The sequence below is a fragment of the Felis catus genome, chromosome A3 (assembly GCF_018350175.1).
Source record: "Felis catus isolate Fca126 chromosome A3, F.catus_Fca126_mat1.0, whole genome shotgun sequence".
Classification (NCBI taxonomy): Eukaryota; Metazoa; Chordata; class Mammalia; order Carnivora; family Felidae; genus Felis; species Felis catus.
In genome coordinates, this window is record NC_058370.1 from 42,940,414 (window position 1) to 42,957,680 (window position 17,267).

A 17,267-nucleotide genomic window follows, 5' to 3' on the forward strand; every position below is an offset into this window, starting at 1 on the left:
CCCGCAGGCGGGCGTGCTGGGCCCGCGGGCCCCCCATTCAATCCCGCCCTCCTCCCCCCGACCGGCCCCCGCCGCCTTCCGCCCGCCCCCCCCCCCACCCCTCCAGCCCGGACTCCAGCCCGGCAACGTCATCCGGCCGCTTCCCGAAACTTAACCCCTTCCTCCGCCAGCTGTGCGCCGCCCCGCCCCGCCGCCAACTTTCTTCGCCCAACTTCGGAGCGTGCGGGCCGGCCCGACGGCCCGCAGGGAGGGAGGAGTCGCCACGTCGTGCCGCCAGGCCGCCGCAGGTCCCCTCCGACCGCTTAGGGGCGTGGGGTCCACGCCGCGGGGCGCGCTCCGCCGCCGCCCCTGCACGGGGTTCGCCCGGAACACGCCCCCCCGGGGCCCGACCCGACCCCGAAGGTCGGTGGCCGCGGCGACGGCCGGCGGCGGGCGGCGCCGCCGGGGGAGGGGCCGCCAAGGAGACGTGTCACTCGCGGCACGGCCGGCCCCGGCGCCCCGACGGCCCGGCCCGCGCGCCGCCGCCGCCGCTGCAGGGCCCTGCCAAGTTTCTTACCTGCAGCCGGAGACGCGGGAGGGAGAGCGAAAGGGCAGGAGCCGCCGCCGCCGCGGAACCGGGAGAGAAGCCCGCTGAGCCTCCGCCGAGAAGCCTCCCCCAAGCAGCTGCAGACACCGCGACCCCGACGCCGTCCGCCCCGTCCGCCGTCCGCTCCGGCCGCTCGCTGGCTGCGTGCGCGCGTGTGGAGTCGTGGCACTTTCTGCCTCGGAGCTGGCGAACGGCCCCCTCCGCCGGGATCGCCGCCTCCTGCCTTCCCCACCCGGGCCAGCCATTCATCGAGCCGCCTTTCCCCATTGGCCCGCGCCCCGCCACTCCGCGGGTCACTGGCCAGTCAGAGCGCGGGCGGCCGAGCCGCGGCGGCGGCCATTGGGCGAAGAGGAGGGTCTCCGCCTCGGCCAATGGGAGAGGGGAGGAGCTGCGGGGAGCCGCGGGGGGCGGGGCCAGGGAGGGGCGGGGTCGTGCGGTGCGGCGCTCGGCCCTGCGCGGGGGCGGGGCGGGGCCGAAACGCCCCGCCAAAGCGGGAGGGGGCGCCGGTAGGTCCCGCCCACCCCAGGCCCGCGGCGCCGCTCGCAGTCGCTGCCTTGGGGCGGGCGCTGCCCAGGCAGCCTGCAGAAGGTTCGAATACAGGGGATGCCGGGCCTGAGCCCCTGGATCTCGACAGGCTGAGGTGGCGGTGGGTGTCACCCTGAACGCGGTTGCGCAACCCGCCAACAGCAGAGAGGAATGCCTTATTTAAACCCACTGAATCCCACTCCCCCCCCCCGCCCCCCAGCAGCGGCTCCACCGGGCCCAGGGTGTGAGGACAAGTTCGGCTGGGGGTCAACCCCGAGAGGACAAGTTCTAATCTTCAAAGAGATGGCATTCAGTACCGGAAAGGATTTTCTTGAGCAAATGGAGGAATTGGGATTGAAAGGCCAGAAGGTGCACAAGGAATCCAAGGTGGATGCGATTGCACCCATTTTTAGAGGTGGTGCAATTGAGTACAGTCTAATAGAGTTACTGGTACAAAGCACAACTGGCAGAGCAATAAATATAACCCACCCTATGGCGTTTTGCTCCATGTAAGGAAGAGGGTGAGGGGGTCTGACCCAAGCAAACTCACCCATTTCCCTGAAAACTGAACAAATAGTACTTCATTATGTAGTTTCCTCCCCTCAATACAAGCCAACACTGTCTCTTCATAACCAAATAAGTCTTTCAATTAAGATAATTTTAGGCCTGGTTTTTAACCATTATATCAGGGTCTTTTAAGGCCAACTCTTTGAATGTGAGCCAAAGCCAGCTTCTTTCAAATTAAGGTCTCCAAAAACCCAAAAGGGCTGCTGCAGCCTAATCTCCACACCACTTCCCTGGCCCCTGTGGCTGCAGAGTCCTGTTCCTAATATCTGTTTGTTGGGCAATTTCACATTACCCCTTGCTCTGTCACTGGTGCCGTACTAGCTGTTGTTAGAAAGATGTGAAAAATACAAGCTATGGTAAGGGACTAGAGGGGCGGAGTTGAAATTAAACCGTTCATTCCTATTTTTAATCTCAGCAGTTCCTTAATACATTAATGATTAATCAAAGGGAATTAACCTGGATTAACTTTCAACACTCAGTCTGTTTCCAGCGGTGAGCCCCCGCTTGAAATAAAAGTCAAGAATCTCAGCCTCTGGCCGGCATATCAAGTAGTTCTTTTTTTTTTTTTTTTTTAAGTTTATTTATTTATTTTGAGAGAGAGAACGAGAGCATGAGTGGGGCAGAGGCAGAGAGAGAGAGGCAGAGAGAGGATCCCAAGCAGGCTTCGAGATGTCAGCGCAGAGCCCAACACGGGGCTCGCTCTCATGACTGTGAGATCATGACCTGAGCTGAAATCAAGAGTCGGATGTTTAAGTGACTGAGCCACCCAGGTGCCCCACATCAGTTAGTTCTAATTGATCATGGGTAAACCGGTTAACTTTTCGGAACATGGATGTATCCCTCTAGGGCAATCTGAGTTTTAGAGAAGAAAGTCACTCATTGTTCATTCATTCATTCATTCATGCATTCATTGGTGTTTGTTGAGTGCCTGGTATTCACTACCAGGCTGGGCATAGCCTAGAGTGATATGCAGACCAGGTGAAGACTCAACTGCCCCTGAGGGCCTTGCTGTGGGTTTAGGTTTTCCCAGAAGCAGATCCTGACATGGATTCAAGTGACTCACTTGGGGGTAATCACAGGACACATTGGTAGAGAAGTAGAATGGGAGAGAGCTGTGTCAGGCAAGTAGCACAATATCAGGCTAGTGACCAGTGTGGGCAACCAGGGCTCAGAATCGCTGGGCATGCCGGGACACTGTGTAGCACATGTCCCAGAGACGTCCTACCTGCAGGATGAGGAGGTGTGTTATTTACCCACCACTCCCACTCCTCGTTGATTGAGGGCTTCTTCTGGGAGGACTTTAACTGGTCTCATGCCCCAGAGAAAAGCCTTCTGGCAGAAAAAGTCAGCCGCTTGCAACAAGAAGCCCTTGGCAGAAGGATGCGTGTGCCTGGAGGGTGTGGAGGGGTCACAGTAGTGTCTTCTTTGCAACTGTGATGCCGAGCCGGACACAGCACCTACACAGAGTAGAGGCTCAGTAAACACATGTTCCATAAATACGTCAAGTGAATTACAGGATTGCAAAGGATTACAGGATTCCTAGGGGTGAGGGGTACTTCCCCAAAAGGGGCTCTGTGTTCCCTCCCATAATCTGACATTTGGTTTGGCTTCAACCCAGTGTATGTTTCAATATGGAGAGGTGGCCTGGCCTGAGCCTTCAACTGTCCTCCCTCCCTGCTCCTTGTCCTCCCTCCACCAGGTTCTGTTAGGGCCAGGGCAGCCCCCACGCCCCACTGCCCCTGCCGCCTGGCCTAGCCTGACTCTCAGCTGCGGAGCCCCCCAGCCTTGGTCCTGCTCAGTGTCGTCAGCGTGTCTTGATCTTGCGCTTTCCCATGGTGTGTCTGGGGAAAACAGGAACCACCCCAGGATTAGGTGGATGGGGGTGCCTGTGTGGAGCCGGAGGGGCTTCCCTCAGGCTCAGGGCCCTGGCCCTGCTGTGTCTTCTATCGCAGGCTCATATCTGCCAAATCACACAGGCTTCCATGGCAGCAGAGAGACCCCGTGGCACAGTGCAGCCTCCAGGTCCTGTCTGCTCAGTGCCGGGCACGAGGCTAGAGCCTGGGAAACAGGTCTCTGCCATCCCCCTGGATGATTCAAGTCCAGTGAGGGGCTGTCACGGTAAAAGGGCCAGAGAGAGAGGCCCGAGGTGATGGAGGGCCCTCAGGCAGGGGTGCTAACCTAGACTGAGAAGAGCAGAGGGGGTGACAGCAGAAGTTTGAAAGAGAAGTGGCAGTTACCTAGACCAGAGAGTGGGTGAAGGGTGCACCTGGTGAGAGAGGAGCAAGGACAAAGGCCTGGTGACCCAAGCTGGCATGATGCACTAGGAGCAACTCTGAGTTGTTTGGTTTTGCCAGAACCCCCAAGACTTGGCAGAAGACCGTAAGAAGAGACGAGTCTCAAAATGTGATCATAACGAGCACCAAGGGAACCATTTTGGGCGATGTCAATTGTCCATATCTTGGTGATAGTGATGGTCACATGATCAAATCACCGTCTCTTGAAAGGGTGAAGTTGGTTTGTGAGGAAATTGTATTTCAATCAACCTGACTCATAAAGAGGGCGCATTGGGTTTTCATTGTGCGTTAAAAACAAATAGAACATTCTTAATAGGAAACCCTAAATATACAAGAGTAATTACCTGGTATGGCCTATGAACTCATGGCTGTGCTTTGCTTTCTATTACTAAATTGCAAATATTATTTTAAACGAGTAGAAAGATGAGAATATCTTACAGTGTAAAAAGAGCTTTTGCTTTATCGACATCTATGAAAGGATGATAAATGACAAACAGAATTAAATGTTATGTGGGAAAAAAGTCATTGTGACAATATGTAACATTTTTACATCTTGTCATGTGCCAGACATTATTTGAGATGCCCTACATATAGGTAAAAATATTTAATAACCCTCAGAATGATTCAATAAAGGAGGTACAGTTATCTCCATTTTATTAATTTTTTTAATGTTTATTTATTTTTGAGAGTGATACAGAGTGCAAGCCAGGAAGGGGCAGAGAGAGAGGGAGACACAGAATCTGAAGCAGGCTCCAGGCTCTGAGCTGTCAGCACAGAGCCCAACGTGGGGCTCGAACTCATGACCTGAGCCGAAGTCAGATGCTTAACTGACTGAGCCACCCAGGTGCCCCTTTTTATCTCCATTTTAGAGATGAGGAAACTGAGGCACAGAGAGGTTAGACAACCTGCCCAGTGTCACAGGGCTAATCAGAAGAGGAGTGTTTGGCTCAGGGCACATGCACGTAACTCCTGCATTTGGTGTCAGATACCGGAAGGCGTGCTGTACCTATGTGTGGAGGGGGTAACTCTGACCTTCAGTGGTGGTGACTCAGGGAAAGGTTTGTGATCAATGACAGCAGATATCACTCCCTTGGCACTCTCTTTCCCGTGATAGTGATGCTTAGCTTGGTTGGGGACCCACTAGGTTGAGGAACCGTCGTAATAGCTCCAGAGATGAGGGTTTAGGAATGGGACAGTGGTAGGAGCGGGGGATGCAATGATCCTTTGGGAGGGGTGATTAGGAGGTGAAATAGGTGAGGGTTGGTGACCATGGGGTGAGGGACAGAGATTTGCCACTTGCGAGCCACTGTTCCTGGCCTGAGTGACACCACTGGAGCAGGACCCACAGGAGAATGGACACATAAGGGACAGGAACTGGAGAGGCTATTACATGTTTATTGACATGTGGAGTTTGAGGAGGCTGAGGGAAGTCCGGGTGGAGACACTGTTTCTGTGGGCGTGAAGCTCAGGTGCTGAGGCCAGTGTGGGTAACACACACCGGAAACCCAAGTACATGAGTGGGGGTTCAAACCTTAAGGACGGAGATGCTCATGTGTGGCATATAGAGCTGGGAGCTGCATGTGGATGGAGACAGGAGAAAGCCAAGACTAGAGTCCTGGACAGAGAATGGAAAACCCACAAAAGAGTCTGTATTGATCAGCTTTTGCTGCATAACAAACCACTCCAAACCTCAATAGCTTTAAAAAAGACTCGAGTCTTGGATGATCTTGGCTGGCCCATGCCTGGATCTTTGGGTGGGCTGGGGTTCACCTCTAGTTTGGGCTTGACTGGGGCATCTTAGAAGTACTGCTCCACCTGGATCCCTCCCTTCTCCTGGATCAGGGAGGTAAAAGGGGCATTCACCTCAGCAACAGCTGAAGCAAAGGAAAATAAGCAGAAATACACAAGGTCTCTCGAAGGCTTACAACTGTGTCACTTCCACCTTGTTCTATTGCCCAAAGCATGTCATGTGGACAAGCCTAGACTCAACAGGAGGGGAAATATGGCCAGGCGTGAAGAAAGGCACTACCGAGGCAATCTACCACTGAGCCCAAGAAAGATGGCAAGGGTAAATCAGGAGAGGATGGGGGTTCGTGGAAGGGAGAGAGTTTCGAGAAATAAAGAATGGTAAGCACTGTTAAATGCATCCTGGTAATCCAGCAAGATAAAGACTGGACTATGTGTTAAACATGGCAACTCGGGAGTCACCAGGGACCTTGGGGAAACAGTTTTAGAGAAGGAGCAGATGATAAGGTAGCCACCAACTTGTGGAACGTTCAGAGATGAATGACAGTGAGGAGAGACGAAACCATGTGCACCCATCCATCCAACAGATGAACCCAACTCAGTATCTGCTATGTTTCCGTCACTGTTCTAAGTGATGGGGAGACAGCCATGAACAAAGCAATGGGTTTCCTTTCCTAAAGCTCACATTCTAGTGAGAGAAAGTAGACAAGTCAACCAATAAATAAACAAGACAAATTAAAATGGTGCAAAAGGCTATAAGAAAAAGAGAGCAGCATCTAGTGATGGAGAACATGGTCAGAGGAAACACTCCTGGGGAGGTGACGGTTGAGTTGACACCTAAACATGAGAAGAAGCAGATCTTGTCTTGGAAACGAGGATAAGAAGAATAAGTGAAAAAAAGCCAGGGGTGGCCGGAAGCTTAGCAGATAGTTCAGGGAACAGGAAGAAGGCTGTATGGCTCTTCCAGGAGGAAGTGAAGAAAGGCAAGGGAAGCAGGAAGGTACCTAGGTCCTGCATTCCCTAGGAGGTATTGGGAAGCCAATGGGGGTGGGGAGCTTTAAGCAGGAAAATCTTGCAATCTGATCCACATTTAACAGATTACACTAAAATTAGTTAAGTTAGTGGGAATGAGGGATCCCCAGACCAGCTGGGAGGCTTTTGCAAAATTCCAGGCAAGATAAGAATGTTACGCTGGTAAATATTTAACAACTGGCTATGGAGGTAGGGGGTAGAGGGGGCATTTCTAATTTGCAGCAATTGGCAATTTCAATGGTGTCACTACTCCCATCATAGCTGATTTCAAGCTACTGAGTCACTGAACACAAAGGTGGGAAGGAATTTGCAACAATATGCCTTCATATATCACAGAGATAATCCCATAAATTATCTCAAAGACATACACAATAGTAAAATGTAGTGAAATAATTGGGAAGTGATGATGTTTAGTATTTATTACTTTTGTTTTTCACATAATCTATTTCATTGTAAGTTTATATCATTAAAATTTTGTAACAAGCTTTTTCTTTTTTTTTTTTTAATTTTTTTTTCAACGTTTATTTATTTTTGGGACAGAGAGAAACAGAGCATGAACAGGGGAGGGGCAGAGAGAGAGGGAGACACAGAATCGGAAACAGGCTCCAGGCTCTGAGCCATCAGCCCAGAGCCTGACGCGGGGCTCGAACTCACGGACCGCGAGATCGTGACCTGGCTGAAGTCGGACGCTTAACCGACTGCGCCACCCAGGCGCCCCTGTAACAAGCTTTTTCTTAAGTTTATTTATTTATATTGAGAGAGAGAGAGAGAGAGAGAGAGAGAGAGCCAGGAAGAGACAGAGAGAGAGGAAGAGAGAGAATCCCAAGCAGGCAGCACAGAGACTGATGCGGGCCTCGATCTCATGAACCACAAGATCATGATGAGCCAAAATAAAGAGTCAAATGCTTAACCGACTGAGCCACCCAGACGCCCTTTATCATTAAAATTTTTAATAATGGCTGTGTTTAATGAACTTCTAGAAAAATTCTTGAAAATGTAACAATCAGCTGTCGTGAGCCAGTTGGCTTCTCCACACCGCTGAATATAATAGTCATCTGGACCAGAGTAGAGGGTGTGTGTGTGTGTGCGTGTGTGCGTGTGTGTGTGTGTGTGTGTGTGTGTGTGTGTGTGTGTAAGAGAGAGAGGGAGACAGAGAGAGAGACCCAACGAGATTTGAAAATATTAGAACAATGAGATATTGTACATGCTCATGTTGACATTTCTGCACACATCTCATTCCTTGTGTGAACTTTGAACTTGTTGGGGTCAGGAGCTCAATCTGATGCATCACGATGCTCCTTGAACACTTAGCCCAATGCCTTGATTCTGGCACAAACTCACCCTAGGTTGGGTCTCCCCAGAAGACACTGAGGAAAAGATTTGAGTGAAGGCAGTTTATTTGGAAGGTGATTCTAGGAATCACCAGGAAGGGAGTGGAGAAGTGAGACAGGAAGGGAAGACATCCAAAGAGCAGTGTGTGGTCAGCACATTTCCTCTGTAGGCAGCTGAAGCCTTAATTCCAGCAGGGAACCCTGGGAGACAGTGTGGACTATGCCTCAGAGTCACCCAAACTGAGAAGCAAGGAAGCTTGGGTACTTATTTACCAGCTCCTATCCACCACTGGTTGAAGGCTACTCCTATTTCCAGCCCACACCACGGATGAAGCCCTGAGAAGAAGGTTGCTGGTGTTTGCGATCAGAGGCTGTTGAGATGCACAGGAATGGCGGACCGGATGTGAGAAGCCACCAACCGTGTCGGTCAGGAACTCCTAAACATTTCTTGAACAAATGAACAAACGAGCGAATGAATGAAGGTAGGGCCCTTTGGGTGCTTTTAAACACAAATTTAAGATTCAAAAGTCTTAAGAGAGAAAGCGGCTCCTTCCACTCCGTAGGCAGCACATTTCAACTTTTGCAAAATCTAGAGCAGAAGACCTATGATACCCCAGACGATTTAAGTTTTGCAGTAGTGTTACTTAAAGTCAGAGGAATTTTATTATGTGCTTAAAGAAAAATCTCTGTAGATGGGCCAGAATAACTGTCAAAAGAAAAATAGAACTTACACAAAGAAATTAGATGGTAAGCGTGAACCTAAATCACCCATTTTTACGGTTGCTAGTGGTAGTAACAGTTAACTCTGGTAAGAGTGTTTGGTTTTGTGTGGGTGACATTGGAAGGGAGCTTGGAGTTAGGAGTTTTGCAAAAATGAGGACTAACCCACTGGCTAGTTGTGAGCACCCAAAGAAAGCAAGGAGGCGGGGGGGAATAGATGGATGATGTTTATCTGGCACTTGCCTGTTTCTAAAATGCTTTGCAAATGATCCTGACTCGAACCACAAGAGAGACGTGGTGTTATTGTTCCCCTCAGTAGCATGCGTGGCAGGTGACTTCAGAGAAGTGCAGTAGCTCTTCAAGACTTCGCACTTATGACAAAGTTGAATAAGCCTCGGAGATGCCAGAAATGGCATCTTTCCGTAACACAACCCTCTGGGGTCTGGAATCACCCTCCTCGGTCTGCGATGGGAAGTACCAGTCGTGAGTAATGTTTCGTGGCCCTGAGGTCAGCTTGGCAGGGCTAGATGCCTCTCACTGGACATCCTGGGACAAAGCCTGAGAGCCACTGAGTTAGACGCACGACGGGGCTTCATTTTTCCAGCCGTGTGCACAAAGCATCCTTCACCAGCCTAGCTGGCTAGACATCTTGCCTCTTCTCTGTGATTACCAGCAGTGAGACCTCAGGACTCCAGAATTTTGCCCCCCACCCCATTCCTGATTTACTACATTCATTCAATAAATACTTACGGAGCTTTACTGCACACGAGAGTCTCTGCTAGGTGCTAAGAATTCCGCAGAGAACCAGACCAATAACACCCTATGCTCCCTGAGCTTAGAGTCTGGTAGAGAGGGGGGCAGGCAATCAATAATTCATTAGACTAACGTTCAGTTTGTGGTAAATGCTCCAAAGTAAACAGAGTGAAATGGTACAGAGGAACCGTGAGAAGACCTGAACGTCTTTTTTTTTCTTTCTCTTTCCCATCCATCCTTCTCAGTTTTAGCAAACGTAACCTTCTCAAACTACTGCTTCCATCCTGCCTTCGCCCCCTCAGGAGCCACCACATCAAATCGTTGTTTCTCTACCAGACTTTCGTGGAATGCCGTAGCCCGCTGGCCGCGACCTTCGCCAAGCTGTGGCTATTCCTATCTGCGCCCACCCTGTGCCTCAGCCCCCAGCAGGCTCTCCCCACTTTTGATTAGTATCTCTGGCTCCCACCTTTCAAGAGCTGCCTGTGGCCCCTCATTCCAGAATCAGGTGCTAAGCTTGCCAGGCCCCCTCTTGGTGGAGGTGCAACATTGGAGCGAACCTGCTTTCTCTCTGCCCTTCCAGAACCCACAGAACCGTTTCCTCCACGAAACGTCTGGCTACAGTCCTCCTCCCCACCCTCATGTCGAGGCCGCTCTGACACAACTGGGCACCAGAGTTCACTGGCAGAGTCTGTGTGCAGGAATCACGACTCTTCGACAATGATAAAAACTTAGAAAAGGCCTATGACGTACGTTTTTCCTTCTGGATTCCCTGGGATTTCAGTTCTGCAACGAGCTCCTTCAGGTTGGGGAAGTCCTTTCTTTGGTCTTAAGAAAAAAATTGTTTTAATGTTTATTCATTTTTTGAGACAGAGTAAGTAGGGGAGGGGTGGAGAGGGAGGGAGACACAGCATCTGAAGCAGGCCCCAGACTCTGAGCTGTCAGCACAGAGCCAGATGCAGGGCTCGAACCCAAGAACTGCAAGATCATGACCTGAGCCAAAGTCAGATGCTTAACTGACTAAGCCACCCAGGCATCCCTCTTTTGTTGATCTTAAATCACTCCCACGTCACTGTGTACTTACTTTTTAAACCCTTACTCTTCCCAGCTCTAGGGCAGAGCTAAGGCACCCCGCTCAAGACCTGGCATCTTCTAAGTGTTCACAGAGTGCATGTCAGTTGATTAGTAAGTGCCTGGCACTTAAAAATCATTATTCTATACCCTCCTCCAGGTTCTCCCCTCCAGACTTTAAAAGTGTGGGTCCTTGAGCCTTTCTTCCACGTCTTTTCCCAACCACTTAATCATCGCATGGCTCTTCTCAAACTCTGTTAATCAGTTTTTTTTTTAAATCATTAGTGAGAATTTTGAAGAAGGTCTTTAACCAGAAGCGGGAAAAAAAAAAGGTATGAGAAATTCAGAAAGAGCCTGCTAGGGCAGTTGAGTTGAGCTCTCTGCTTCGGTTTGGCAGGCCCCCCAACCAGCTCATACATCAAGCCGCCTGTCTTGGCCCAGCACGACCGCCCAGTCTCCACCGATCTGAATGTGCACTGCAGAAAAATTAGATTTGGTGGGATGAGAACATTGCCTGTAACGCGGTTGACATTCCTCTTCAGACTGCTAATGGTCACTGTCGTCAGAAAAAATCCAGGCCTGGGCAGAAATCAGTTTGCTGGTTTAATTTAGGCAACTTTGGTTTCTTCTTCCAGTGTCATTATACTGGGAGTCCATGGATTCTTTCAGAGTTCTAGGAACTATCTGTGTTGTGTGTGTGTGTGTGTGTGTGTGTGTGTGTGTGTGTGAGAGAGAGAGAGAGAGAGAGAGAGAGAGAGGGAGAGAGAGAGGGAGAGGGAGATGAACTCAGACTAAATCACACTAAAGTCTTACTGACTTACCATGCAATGTCTCTTTATTTTTAAGGTTTATTTTTGAGAGAGAGAGAAAGAGAGCGTGAGCAGGGCAGGGGCAGAGAGAGGGAGAGGGAGACACAGAATCCAAAGCAGGCTCCAGGCCCCAAGCTGTCACCACAGAGCCCGACGTGGGGCTCAAACTTATTAACCTCGAGACCACGATCGGAGCTAAAGTTGAACGCTTAACCCACTGAGCCACCCAGGCCCCTCCATGCAATGTCTCTTATTAAATATTTGCACCAAACTGACTCTAAAGACAGGGGAGGGTGAAGGTAGATATTGAGGATGGGCGGGGGGTGGGGATTCCGGGCTCTAAATCATCTGTATTAGGATGTCATTCAGGTATACATAAATAGCCATGTATATATTTTTGCATTCTTCAAAATATATCCACAAAAGCAGATTTTCTAAAAATGAAAATAATTTTACTGTTAGTTTTATCAGAGCAGTATATATGAATACTATACATAGTGCAGATAATATAGGAAAAATATCATGAAAAATATTTAAAAATCACCTGAAGTTCCAACCCCATAAGGTAATGTTTCTTACTTTTTTCCTTCTACACCATTTTCTATTCATAAATACACAAAGTTCATTTTAATATAAGCTTTTAAATTATCTACCATTATATAAAAAGATTCTATGGGGTGCCTGGGTGGCTCAGTCGGTTAAGCGTCCGACTTTGGTTCAGATCATGATCTCACAGCTCGTGAGTGCGAGCCCCACGTCGGGGTCTGTGCTGCTGGCTCAGAGCCTGGAACCCACTTTGGATTCTGTGTCTCCATCTCTCTCTCTGCTCCTCCCCTGCTCATGCTCTGTCTCTCTCTCTCAGAAATGAATAAACATTAAAAAAACTAAAAATAAAATGAAAAGATTCTGGCTCTTTATCTGGTGGCATCAGTTCCCAGCACTGGGGATAACCCACCTGTTTTCCAGTTTGGAAAGCAGGACCTCAGGAGTCACCTCTCCAGGAATCATGCACATTTCAGAAGAGGAGGGAAGGAGACGGCAGAAGAACTTCCTAGAAAGTACTGGGTGGGCACTTTAAGGGGAGTGGGGGTGCATTCCTGCCTCTGGTTAAGTCTGCCAGGGCCCTGCCCCGCACTCAGCCAGTGGACAGTGGGTAGCCATCGGTGTGGGCAACACGCAGGGGTCTCTGCAGGCCCGTGAGCACCTTGCAGTGCACTGGTTTTTCCTAAATGACCCACCTACAAACCTACATTAAACTTCCTTGCAAGTGGGCCTCACCCTCCTTCAGCAGAACGCTAAACACGCCAGTTCCTAAAGAAGTGTTTTCTTTCTTCCAGGCAAGGAAACTAATGAGCTCCATCTTTGGCATGGATCAGAAAATTCCACCGTGGCGCTGACCGAGCTTATGCCAACACAGAACTTTAAAGAAACCCCACAATGAGAGCTAGGAGGAACAAAGGTAAGGCTGATTGGCCTGAAATCCTTGCTCACAGTCGGGGAAAGAAAAAGGGAAGAGAGAAAGGAACAAAGTACCTGGCTGGGAGAGGTGTGTCCAGTCGGAGGGAGGTGCTTTCCCAAGCCGTTCTCGGAACCATCCGTCTCCGTGGGCAGCACAATGCCCTCCTTATTCCCCGTGTCCTCACGACACGGTGGCTGACTTGGAGCTTTACCCGGCCCAGCGTCAGCGGCAAACGTTCAGACCTGCGGCTGCCGGGCACATCTTAGCCAGATTCCCTCAGCCACTAGGGTGGGTTTCCACTCTCAGCAGAGGTGGGAACAAGCCGTGTTTGCCTCACAGTCTCTGGTTTTTGGAAAACAGTTGGCAGACTGAACTGAATAAATACGGCATGTCGCCTACTTACCAATAAGTATTTGTTCATTCATTCAGTAAATGATTTTTGAGATAGGGCATGAACAAAACAGACATAGACCCTCTACACAACAAGGTTTGGGATGGGAGGTGGACAATCAGCCTTAAACAAATAAAATAATTTCAGATATTAATACCACAGGGTGACAAGATAGTAAATGACAGCGGGGAGGAGGCTATTTTAGGAGGCTTAGGTAAAGCCTCAAGTGACATTGCAGCCGAAATCTGAATCACCCAAAGGAACCATCTGCCAGAAGATGTGGGCACAAAAGTCTTCTAGGGAGAGAGAACAGCATGTGCAAAGGCCCTGAAACAGGAACATGTTTGACAATTTCAGGGAATTGAGGAAAAGCTGATGAGGAAGTGGTGGTAATGAGCAAGCTGTAAAGGCAGTGACCAGATTTATTATGAGAATCATCGCATCTAACATTGTAGAGATAACACATAGTTTGCACAGGGCTTTGAACACACACTATCTCGATTCAATCATCTCAACATTCCCATTACACAGATAAAGAAACCAAAGCTCAGGAGGTAACTTCCTCAGGGTCACAAAACTAGACAGGGACTCTGACCAAGAACTTTGTTTGCACAACTCCAGAGGGCATTATTCATGCAGCAGGGGGAGCCATTGGTGTCATTGCTCAGAGTTTGTGCAGTGCACAGCCTGTGCCACTGTACATAGTGACCCTGTGCTAGCTCAGATCTATTTTCTCCAAATTTCTGTGCTTTTTCTGTGCTAGGGATTGTTGGGAATACAAAGAATAAAGATATTATTCCAGCCCTTGGTGAGCAGACGATTGTGGTTAAAGAGAAACAATATATGAAGAGATGGTGGATGATATAAGACAGTTTTTGTTTCTGACAAGGATATTATGAATGGTTTAGTGGGGGATATGAGATTTGATATTGGCTTGAAGATTTAGATTGGTGGACATACAGGAAATGAAATCCATAGGAGTCATCATACACATATTCAATAAAAACCTAGTGTGTCATATACATCACCGTAAGTGCTTGCTTCCAGAAATTTGCGATGAAAAAAAAAATGAACATTTATTATTCTACCATAGGACCACACAGGTAAAATTATGGCAACTCTAAGAAGTGAAAAAGAAAAAGAAATCATCTATAATGTCATTAATGAAACACAACTGTTTTTCATATTTTAGTGTATTTCCTTTTGGGTTTTACTCCGGGGCAAGCAGTGTGTGTGTGTGTGTGTGTGTGTGTGTGTGTGTGTGTGTGTATTGATATGACTACGTATGTGAATGTATGGATATGTAATATATATGTCATATATACACATACCACACACACACACACACACACATATATTCTTACCTTTATTGAGGTATAATTTACGTGCTTTAAAATTCACACATTTTAACTGTGCAGGTTGACAAGTTTTGGCAAATATATGCACCTGAGTAATGCCACTATACTAAAGATCTAGAACATTTCCTTTACACCACGAAGTTCCCTTATCCCTTTAGTCCATCCCCCACCCCCACCCCACCCCACTCTCACCTCCAGGCAATCACTAAACATTTCTAGTTCTACCTGTTCCAGAACTTCCTGGAATCAAGTATGTCCCCTTTGTCTCTGGCCTCTGCTGTTCAGGGTGTCTTTGAGGTTTATCACATGATCATGTAGGCACTAGGACTTTGTTTGTGTTCATTGCTGACTAATGTTCCGTTATAAACATTTACAAGAATTTGTTATTCACTTGTTATTGAACATTTGCGTTGTTTTTGGTTGGGGGACATTGTGAATAAAGCAGTTATGGACACTTTTGTACAACTGTTGGAGGGGTTTTCATTTCTCTTGAGTAAATACCTGGGAGTGGATTTGTGGGGTCATTTCGTAGATCTGTATGTTTAGAGCAAACTACCAAGCACTTTTCCAAGGTGGTTGTACTATTTTACAACGTATGGAAGTTCAAGTTCACGTTCTTACCAACACTTAGTATTGCTATTCTTTTTGATTGTAGCCATGCTTGTGAGTGTGCCCTAGTTTTTTTGCATTTCCCTGGTCATTAGTGATGTTGAGTATTTTTTCACAGGCAAGTGTTTTCATAGTTGTAATTGTTTGTAGACTCTGCCTTTTAAATTTATACTTAATAATACCGTTCTTTTCTGTTTCCCCATGGTCCTAATGATCATTTTATTAATGGTCTTAATACTCCAACATGGGGATTCTCCACAATTTATTCAATCATTCCTCTTTCAGACATTTACATGATTTCCAATTTCCCACATTTCTAAAAAAAGGCACTGAAATTAACACATGAATGTACATGTTTCTCCCATATTTTAAATTATGTCACAAATTAATCACAAAATAAAACGATGAGGTCGAAGGCATTTTTGTGGCTTTGGGAGTGTAAAATATGAGATGGACGTCGAGACTGTTGTCTTTGAAGGCACAAGCTGAGCCCCCATTTTCATCTCTTAGCTCTGTGCTGAGGTCTCGGAATTGGGGCCCTTCATGTACATGATCCTTTTGTCTAGAGGCCAGGCTTGTGGTTGTTTGGTAGCCATTATTTTTTGGGTCTTGGGTAATGCCAAAAAGGTTGATGATATCATTAACACAATGTTGCAGGATGATAGGCTTTGTTCTCCCTCTAGCCAAGTTGAAATGTGGGGAAAGAATTCTGGGGTGCCCGGTCCCCTGAGAATGATCTGTGAAGGTGCCCGGCCAAAGAGCAACTGGGGCCATTCACTGGTCGTTCCATAACTTCTGTATGTAAGTGTCTGACTGAAGGGGCCAGGGACTTGCTTTGAAGGGTGTTTTGATGCCACGTGGAATGATTTCATTTGGATTGTATGTTTGTATGTGGGGGTTCTCTGGAGGACAGACGCTGATGATGAGGAGGGGTATGTGGGATGAGTTGGGGGGCCACGCCCACTGCAAAGGCAAGGGATGAGTTGGATCAATCCTGCTACAACGCAGGTGTGAGGCTAGACACAGCCATGGCACGGAGGTGGGCACCTAGGACAGCGTGTTAATCCTATCAGACCAGCAGAGACCCTTACCAACCCCTCCCCCAGATTCTGACAGCCCCCCAAACCTAACAAGAGTCATATTTTATATGGTGCAGGTGCACCTCCGTATTCCTATTTTAAGAGAAATTGTCCAGGGAGGTAGAAGCAAGAGGAATTTGCATAGCAAATCAGTCCCCTGCAGGTACCCCATTCAGGCCTGCCTGTGTGGAAGAAAAGGCCTTTGGGCCAGGTTGCCAGGCCCCTTCTTCCCCTGGCCTCCCCCTGATAGTGTCATCTGAGCTCCTACACTGCGTTAAGACGCCCTTGATGACACTCCTAAGGGCAACCAGCAGAATGCCTCATCTGCCCGGAGACCCGACACTCACCAGCAATTCCCAGAAATTCCTGATTTTACTAAGCCACACTATGTGTCTTCCCTCCTGTAAATGTGAACTTATCAAGGACAAAAACCATTCCTTATCCATGATGTCTTGATCTGGGTTCCCCCAGAGGCAGACCTTGAAAGCAAGATTCAAGCGCAAGTTGCTTATTTAGAGGCAATTCCGGGAAACTCTGGCAGAGAGGTGGGGAGGTGGGCCACGAGAGGGAGGGCAGCAAGATCGGGTATTATCAAGCCAGTTACCGCTGGGCAATGGAGGCTCTGTCCTGTGGCGACCCCTGGGAGATGGCGTAGAGCGTGCTTCCCAGTGACTCCACCTGAGCAGGAAGGAGGTGGGGCATTTACCCACCAATCCCTAAACGTCACTGGCTGAGGAGGTTCCTGGGGAGATTTTGATTCCTGGGCTCACAGCTGCACTGCCTGTAGACAGGATGGGCTCCAGAAGCTGAGGAGAGCCCCCGGACAAAGGGACACAGGCGCTGGCGGCTGGAAGTCAGGCTACCTTTGTGCACAGAAATGGTAAAGCCAAGAGGCTATGGGCAGGGCACAGACATGAGCCGTGCCTTCCCAACATGGCTC

At 48.7% G+C, this 17,267-nt stretch overlaps 2 protein-coding genes across 3 annotated transcripts in view; one reads left to right on the forward strand and one right to left on the reverse strand.

Annotated features, from left to right (window-relative positions):
• RRBP1 (ribosome binding protein 1) overlaps positions 1-685 on the reverse strand; it is a 65,143-nt gene extending 64,458 nt beyond the window's left edge. For both annotated transcript variants that reach the window (XM_023251493.2, XM_023251490.2), the window contains exon 1: positions 557-685. The gene's annotated coding sequence lies outside the window, so the exon portion shown is untranslated. The remainder of the gene's footprint in view (positions 1-556) is intronic.
• Positions 686-8,411: 7,726 nt separating this feature from the next.
• The window catches only part of BANF2 (BANF family member 2), a 50,306-nt gene continuing 41,450 nt past the window's right edge, over positions 8,412-17,267 (forward strand). Inside the window, exons 1-2 of the mRNA XM_045053909.1 lie at positions 8,412-8,563; positions 12,769-12,890. The gene's annotated coding sequence lies outside the window, so the exon portion shown is untranslated. The remainder of the gene's footprint in view (positions 8,564-12,768; positions 12,891-17,267) is intronic.